Genomic DNA, 8,619 nt, shown 5'->3' on the forward strand with positions numbered 1-8,619 from the left:
CCAGATGGGACTTGAACCCACAATCCCTGGCTTAGGAGGCCAGTGCCTTATCCATTAGGCCACTGGGGCACTGTCTACCTTTTGCAAATAGTATGAACTGATAGAAGCAGTAAAAACAATGTGTACTGGATAGCACTGAGACACGCAAATGAAATTTAGCTTTCTAATTTCTGTTTGCGTTTCATTTTTGAAAATAATCTGTTTAGCAGAGGATGGTTTCGATCCATCGACCTCTGGGTTATGGGCCCAGCACGCTCCCGCTGCCGCCACTCTGCTCTCAGCCACTTCAGAAAAGACTAGAACTCACAATCCATGGCTTAGGAGTCCAGTGTCTTAGGCCACTGGGATACTGTGTAAACAGTATGACCTATACGAACTGTTGGAAGAGGTAAAAAAAATATATATAATGGCACTGAGACATGCCCATGAAACGACACATTTTTTAAAAATGTTGTTCGCACTTAAAATAAACTGTTTAGCAGAGGATGGTTTCGATCCATCGACCTCTGGGTTATGGGCCCAGCACGCTCCCGCTGCGCCACTCTGCTTCCATCCACTTCAGAAAAGGCTAGAACTCACAATCCATGGCTTAGGAGTCCAGTGTCTTAGGCCACTGGGATACTGTGTAAACAGTATGACCTATACGAACTGTTGGAAGAGGTAAAAAAATATATATAATGGCACTGAGACATGCCCATGAAACGACACATTTTAAAAAAATGTTGTTCGCACTTAAAATAAACTGTTTAGCAGAGGATGGTTTCGATCCATCGACCTCTGGGTTATGGGCCCAGCACGCTCCCGCTGCGCCACTCTGCTTCCATCCACTTCAGAAAAGGCTAGAACTCACAATCCATGGCTTAGGAGTCCAGTGTCTTAGGCCACTGGGATACTGTGTAAACAGTATGACCTATACGAACTGTTGGAAGAGGTAAAAAATATATATAATGGCACTGAGACATGCCCATGAAACGACACATTTTTTAAAAATGTTGTTCGCACTTAAAATAAACTGTTTAGCAGAGGATGGTTTCGATCCATCGACCTCTGGGTTATGGGCCCAGCACGCTCCCGCTGCGCCACTCTGCTTCCATCCACCCCAGATGGGACTTGAACACACAATCAATCCCTGGCTTAGGAGGCCAGTGCCTTATCCATTAGGCCACTGGGGCACTGTCTACCTTTTGCAAATAGTATGAACTGATAGAAGCAGTAAAAACAATGTGTACTGGATAGCACTGAGACACGCAAATGAAATTTAGCTTTCTAATTTCTGTTTGCGTTTCATTTTTGAAAATAATCTGTTTAGCAGAGGATGGTTTCGATCCATCGACCTCTGGGTTATGGGCCCAGCACGCTCCCGCTGCGCCACTCTGCTTCCATCCACTTCAGAAAAGGCTAGAACTCACAATCCATGGCTTAGGAGTCCAGTGTCTTAGGCCACTGGGATACTGTGTAAACAGTATGACCTATACGAACTGTTGGAAGAGGTAAAAAAATATATATAATGGCACTGACACATGCCCATGAAACGACACATTTTTTAAAAATGTTGTTCGCACTTAAAATAAACTGTTTAGCAGAGGATGGTTTCGATCCATCGACCTCTGGGTTATGGGCCCAGCACGCTCCCGCTGCGCCACTCTGCTTCCATCCACTTCAGAAAAGGCTAGAACTCACAATCCATGGCTTAGGAGTCCAGTGTCTTAGGCCACTGGGATACTGTGTAAACAGTATGACCTATACGAACTGTTGGAAGAGGTAAAAAAATATATATAATGGCACTGAGACATGCCCATGAAACGACACATTTAAAAAAAATGTTGTTCGCACTTAAAATAAACTGTTTAGCAGAGGATGGTTTCGATCCATCGACCTCTGGGTTATGGGCCCAGCACGCTCCCGCTGCGCCACTCTGCTTCCATCCACTTCAGAAAAGGCTAGAACTCACAATCCATGGCTTAGGAGTCCAGTGTCTTAGGCCACTGGGATACTGTGTAAACAGTATGACCTATACGAACTGTTGGAAGAGGTAAAAAATATATATAATGGCACTGAGACATGCCCATGAAACGACACATTTTTTAAAAATGTTGTTCGCACTTAAAATAAACTGTTTAGCAGAGGATGGTTTCGAGCCATCGACCTTCTGGGTTATGTGCCCAGCACGCTCCCGCTGCGCCACTCTGCTTCCATCCACCCCAGATGGGACTTGAACCCACAATTGCTGGCTTAGGAGGCCAGTGCCTTATCCATTAGGCCACTGGGGCACTGTCTACCTTTTGCAAATAGTATGAACTGATAGAAGCAGTAAAAACAATGTGTACTGGATAGCACTGAGACACGCAAATGAAATTTAGCTTTCTAATTTCTTTTTGCGTTTCATTTTTGAAAATAATCTGTTTAGCAGAGGTTGGTTTCGATCCATCGACCTCTGGGTTATGGGCCCAGCACGCTCCCGCTGCGCCACTCTGCTCTCAGCCACTTCAGAAAAGACTAGAACTCACAATCCATGGCTTAGGAGTCCAGTGTCTTAGGCCACTGGGATACTGTGTAAACAGTATGACCTATACGAACTGTTGGAAGAGGTAAAAAAATATATATAATGGCACTGAGACATGCCCATGAAACGACACATTTTTTAAAAATGTTGTTCGCACTTAAAATAAACTGTTTAGCAGAGGATGGTTTCGATCCATCGACCTCTGGGTTATGGGCCCAGCACGTTCCCGCTGCGCCACTCTGCGCCACTCTGCTTCCATCCACTTCAGAAAAGGCTAGAACTCACAATCCATGGCTTAGGAGTCCAGTGTCTTAGGCCACTGGGATACTGTGTAAACAGTATGACCTATACGAACTGTTGGAAGAGGTAAAAAAATATATATAATGGCACTGAGACATGCCCATGAAACGACACATTTTTTAAAAATGTTGTTCGCACTTAAAATAAACTGTTTAGCAGAGGATGGTTTCGATCCATCGATCTCTGGGTTATGGGCCCAGCACGCTCCCGCTGCGCCACTCTGCTTCCATCCACTTCAGAAAAGGCTAGAACTCACAATCCATGGCTTAGGAGTCCAGTGTCTTAGGCCACTGGGATACTGTGTAAACAGTATGACCTATACGAACTGTTGGAAGAGGTAAAAAAATATATATAATGGCACTGAGACATGCCCATGAAACGACACATTTTTTAAAAATGTTGTTTCACTTAAAATAAACTGTTTAGCAGAGGATGGTTTCGATCCATCGACCTCTGGGTTATGGGCCCAGCACGCTCCCGCTGCACCACTCTGCTTCCATCCACTTCAGAAAAGACTAGAACTCACAATCCATGGCTTAGGAGTCCAGTGTCTTAGGCCACTGGGATACTGTGTAAACAGTATGACCTATACGAACTGTTGGAAGACGTAAAAAAATATATATAATGGCACTGAGACATGCCCATGAAACGACACATTTTTTAAAAATGTTGTTCGCACTTAAAATAAACTGTTTAGCAGAGGATGGTTTCGATCCATCGACCTCTGGGTTATGGGCCCAGCACGCTCCCGCTGCGCCACTCTGCTTCCATCCACCCCAGATGGGACTTGAACCCACAATTGCTGGCTTAGGAGGCCAGTGCCTTATCCATTAGGCCACTGGGGCACTGTCTACCTTTTGCAAATAGTATGAACTGATAGAAGCAGTAAAAACAATGTGTACTGGATAGCACTGAGACACGCAAATGAAATTTAGCTTTCTAATTTCTGTTTGCGTTTCATTTTTGAAAATAATCTGTTTAGCAGAGGTTGGTTTCGATCCATCGACCTCTGGGTTATGGGCCCAGCACGCTCCCGCTGCGCCACTCTGCTCTCAGCCACTTCAGAAAAGACTAGAACTCACAATCCATGGCTTAGGAGTCCAGTGTCTTAGGCCACTGGGATACTGTGTAAACAGTATGACCTATACGAACTGTTGGAAGAGGTAAAAAAAAATATATAATGGCACTGAGACATGCCCATGAAACGACACATTTTTTAAAAATGTTGTTCGCACTTAAAATAAACTGTTTAGCAGAGGATGGTTTCGATCCATCGACCTTTGGGTTATAGGCCCAGCACGCTCCCGCTGCGCCACTCTGCTTCCATCCACTTCAGAAAATGCTAGAACTCACAATCCATGGCTTAGGAGTCCAGTGTCTTAGGCCACTGGGATACTGTGTAAACAGTATGACCTATACGAACTGTTGGAAGAGGTAAAAAAATATATATAATGGCACTGAGACATGCCCATGAAACGACACATTTTTTAAAAATGTTGTTCGCACTTAAAATAAACTGTTTAGCAGAGGATGGTTTCGATCCATCGACCTCTGGGTTATGGGCCCAGCACGCTCCCGCTGCGCCACTCTGCTTCCATCCACTTCAGAAAAGGTTAGAACTCACAATCCATGGCTTAGGAGTCCAGTGTCTTAGGCCACTGGGATACTGTGTAAACAGTATGACCTATACGAACTGTTGGAAGAGGTAAAAAAATATATATAATGGCACTGAGACATGCCCATAAAACGACACATTTTTTAAAAATGTTGTTCGCACTTAAAATAAACTGTTTAGCAGAGGATGGTTTCGATCCATCGACCTCTGGGTTATGGGCCCAGCACGCTCCCGCTGCACCACTCTGCTTCCATCCACTTCAGAAAAGACTAGAACTCACAATCCATGGCTTAGGAGTCCAGTGTCTTAGGCCACTGGGATACTGTGTAAACAGTATGACCTATACGAACTGTTGGAAGAGGTAAAAAAATATATATAATGGCACTGAGACATGCCCATGAAACGACACATTTTTTAAAAATGTTGTTCGCACTTAAAATAAACTGTTTAGCAGAGGATGGTTTCGATCCATCGACCTCTGGGTTATGGGCCCAGCACGCTCCCGCTGCGCCACTCTGCTTCCATCCACTTCAGAAAAGGTTAGAACTCACAATCCATGGCTTAGGAGTCCAGTGTCTTAGGCCACTGGGATACTGTGTAAACAGTATGACCTATACGAACTGTTGGAAGAGGTAAAAAAATATATATAATGGCACTGAGACATGCCCATAAAACGACACATTTTTAAAAATGTTGTTCGCACTTAAAATAAACTGTTTAGCAGAGGATGGTTTCGATCCATCGACCTCTGGGTTATGGGCCAAGCACGCTCCCGCTGCGCCACTCTGCTTCCATCCACTTCAGAAAAGGCTAGAACTCACAATCCATGGCTTAGGAGTCCAGTGTCTTAGGCCACTGGGATACTGTGTAAACAGTATGACCTATACGAACTGTTGGAAGAGGTAAAAAAAATATATATAATGGCACTGAGACATGCCCATGAAACGACACATTTTTTAAAAATGTTGTTCGCACTTAAAATAAACTGTTTAGCAGAGGATGGTTTCGATCCATCGACCTCTGGGTTATGGGCCCAGCACGCTCCCGCTGCGCCACTCTGCTTCCATCCACTTCAGAAAAGGCTAGAACTCACAATCCATGGCTTAGGAGTCCAGTGTCTTAGGCCACTGGGATACTGTGTAAACAGTATGACCTATACGAACTGTTGGAAGAGGTAAAAAAATATATATAATGGCACTGAGACATGCCCATGAAACGACACATTTTTTAAAAATGTTGTTCGCACTTAAAATAAACTGTTTAGCAGAGGATGGTTTCGATCCATCGACCTCTGGGTTATGGGCCCAGCACGCTCCCGCTGCACCACTCTGCTTCCATCCACTTCAGAAAAGACTAGAACTCACAATCCATGGCTTAGGAGTCCAGTGTCTTAGGCCACTGGGATACTGTGTAAACAGTATGACCTATACGAACTGTTGGAAGAGGTAAAAAAATATATATAATGGCACTGAGACATGCCCATGAAACGACACATTTTTTAAAAATGTTGTTCGCACTTAAAATAAACTGTTTAGCAGAGGATGGTTTCGATCCATCGACCTCTGGGTTATGGGCCCAGCACGCTCCCGCTGCGCCACTCTGCTTCCATCCACTTCAGAAAAGGCTAGAACTCACAATCCATGGCTTAGGAGTCCAGTGTCTTAGGCCACTGGGATACTGTGTAAACAGTATGACCTATACGAACTGTTGGAAGAGGTAAAAAAATATATATAATGGCACTGAGACATGCCCATAAAACGACACATTTTTTAAAAATGTTGTTCGCACTTAAAATAAACTGTTTAGCAGAGGATGGTTTCGATCCATCGACCTCTGGGTTATGGGCCCAGCACGCTCCCGCTGCGCCACTCTGCTTCCATCCACTTCAGAAAAGGCTAGAACTCACAATCCATGGCTTAGGAGTCCAGTGTCTTAGGCCACTGGGATACTGTGTAAACAGTATGACCTATACGAACTGTTGGAAGAGGTAAAAAAATATATATAATGGCACTGAGACATGCCCATGAAACGACACATTTTTTAAAAATGTTGTTCGCACTTAAAATAAACTGTTTAGCAGAGGATGGTTTCGATCCATCGACCTCTGGGTTATGGGCCCAGCACGCTCCCGCTGCACCACTCTGCTTCCATCCACTTCAGAAAAGACTAGAACTCACAATCCATGGCTTAGGAGTCCAGTGTCTTAGGCCACTGGGATACTGTGTAAACAGTATGACCTATACGAACTGTTGGAAGAGGTAAAAAAATATATATAATGGCACTGAGACATGCCCATGAAACGACACATTTTTTAAAAATGTTGTTCGCACTTAAAATAAACTGTTTAGCAGAGGATGGTTTCGATCCATCGACCTCTGGGTTATGGGCCCAGCACGCTCCCGCTGCGCCACTCTGCTTCCATCCACCCCAGATGGGACTTGAACACACAATCAATCCCTGGCTTAGGAGGCCAGTGCCTTATCCATTAGGCCACTGGGGCACTGTCTACCTTTTGCAAATAGTATGAACTGATAGAAGCAGTAAAAACAATGTGTACTGGATAGCACTGAGACACGCAAATGAAATTTAGCTTTCTAATTTCTGTTTGCGTTTCATTTTTGAAAATAATCTGTTTAGCAGAGGATGGTTTCGATCCATCGACCTCTGGGTTATGGGCCCAGCACGCTCCCGCTGCGCCACTCTGCTTCCATCCACTTCAGAAAAGGCTAGAACTCACAATCCATGGCTTAGGAGTCCAGTGTCTTAGGCCACTGGGATACTGTGTAAACAGTATGACCTATACGAACTGTTGGAAGAGGTAAAAAAATATATATAATGGCACTGAGACATGCCCATGAAACGACACATTTTTTAAAAATGTTGTTCGCACTTAAAATAAACTGTTTAGCAGAGGATGGTTTCGATCCATCGACCTCTGGGTTATGGGCCCAGCACGCTCCCGCTGCGCCACTCTGCTTCCATCCACTTCAGAAAAGGCTAGAACTCACAATCCATGGCTTAGGAGTCCAGTGTCTTAGGCCACTGGGATACTGTGTAAACAGTATGACCTATACGAACTGTTGGAAGAGGTAAAAAATATATATAATGGCACTGAGACATGCCCATGAAACGACACATTTTAAAAAAATGTTGTTCGCACTTAAAATAAACTGTTTAGCAGAGGATGGTTTCGATCCATCGACCTCTGGGTTATGGGCCCAGCACGCTCCCGCTGCGCCACTCTGCTTCCATCCACTTCAGAAAAGGCTAGAACTCACAATCCATGGCTTAGGAGTCCAGTGTCTTAGGCCACTGGGATACTGTGTAAACAGTATGACCTATACGAACTGTTGGAAGAGGTAAAAAAATATATATAATGGCACTGAGACATGCCCATGAAACGACACATTTTTTAAAAATGTTGTTCGCACTTAAAATAAACTGTTTAGCAGAGGATGGTTTCGATCCATCGACCTCTGGGTTATGGGCCCAGCACGCTCCCGCTGCGCCACTCTGCTTCCATCCACTTCAGAAAAGGCTAGAACTCACAATCCATGGCTTAGGAGTCCAGTGTCTTAGGCCACTGGGGATACTGTGTAAACAGTATGACCTATACGAACTGTTGAAGAGGTAAAAAAAAATATATAATGGCACTGAGACATGCCCATGAAACGACACATTTTTTAAAAATGTTGTTCGCACTTAAAATAAACTGTTTAGCAGAGGTTGGTTTCGATCCATCGACCTCTGGGTTATGGGCCCAGCACGCTCCCGCTGCGCCACTCTGCTCTCAGCCACTTCAGAAAAGACTAGAAACTCACAATCCATGGCTTAGGAGTCCAGTGTCTTAGGCCACTGGGATACTGTGTAAACAGTATGACCTATACGAACTGTTGGAAGAGGTAAAAAAATATATATAATGGCACTGAGACATGCCCATGAAACGACACATTTTTTAAAAATGTTGTTCGCACTTAAAATAAACTGTTTAGCAGAGGATGGTTTCGATCCATCGACCTCTGGGTTATGGGCCCAGCACGCTCCCGCTGCGCCACTCTGCGCCACTCTGCTTCCATCCACTTCAGAAAAGGACTAGAACTCACAATCCATGGCTTAGGAGTCCAGTGTCTTAGGCCACTGGGATACTGTGTAAACAGTATGACCTATACGAACTGTTGGAAGAGGTAAAAAAATTATAATA

General features: G+C 44.3%; 5 non-coding genes across 5 annotated transcripts in view; all 5 read right to left on the reverse strand.

Annotated features, from left to right (window-relative positions):
- Window positions 1-69, reverse strand: part of trnar-ccu — a 73-nt gene extending 4 nt beyond the window's left edge. The window contains exon 1 of the tRNA in view: window positions 1-69. This exon is cut by the window's left edge and continues 4 nt beyond it. This is a non-coding gene — a tRNA (tRNA-Arg).
- A 1,026-nt stretch (window positions 70-1,095) lies between these two features.
- On the reverse strand, window positions 1,096-1,172 carry trnar-ccu. Its single transcript has one exon. It is a non-coding gene; the product is annotated as a tRNA-Arg (tRNA).
- A 1,025-nt stretch (window positions 1,173-2,197) lies between these two features.
- Window positions 2,198-2,270, reverse strand: trnar-ccu. Its single transcript has one exon. It is a non-coding gene; the product is annotated as a tRNA-Arg (tRNA).
- A 1,305-nt stretch (window positions 2,271-3,575) lies between these two features.
- On the reverse strand, window positions 3,576-3,648 carry trnar-ccu. The gene has a single exon. It is a non-coding gene; the product is annotated as a tRNA-Arg (tRNA).
- Window positions 3,649-6,841: 3,193 nt separating this feature from the next.
- Window positions 6,842-6,918, reverse strand: trnar-ccu. Its single transcript has one exon. It is a non-coding gene; the product is annotated as a tRNA-Arg (tRNA).
- Between the last annotated feature and the right edge of the window lie 1,701 nt (window positions 6,919-8,619).

This window comes from Oncorhynchus mykiss, unplaced genomic scaffold, assembly GCF_013265735.2.
Source record: "Oncorhynchus mykiss isolate Arlee unplaced genomic scaffold, USDA_OmykA_1.1 un_scaffold_437, whole genome shotgun sequence".
Taxonomy (NCBI): Eukaryota; Metazoa; Chordata; class Actinopteri; order Salmoniformes; family Salmonidae; genus Oncorhynchus; species Oncorhynchus mykiss.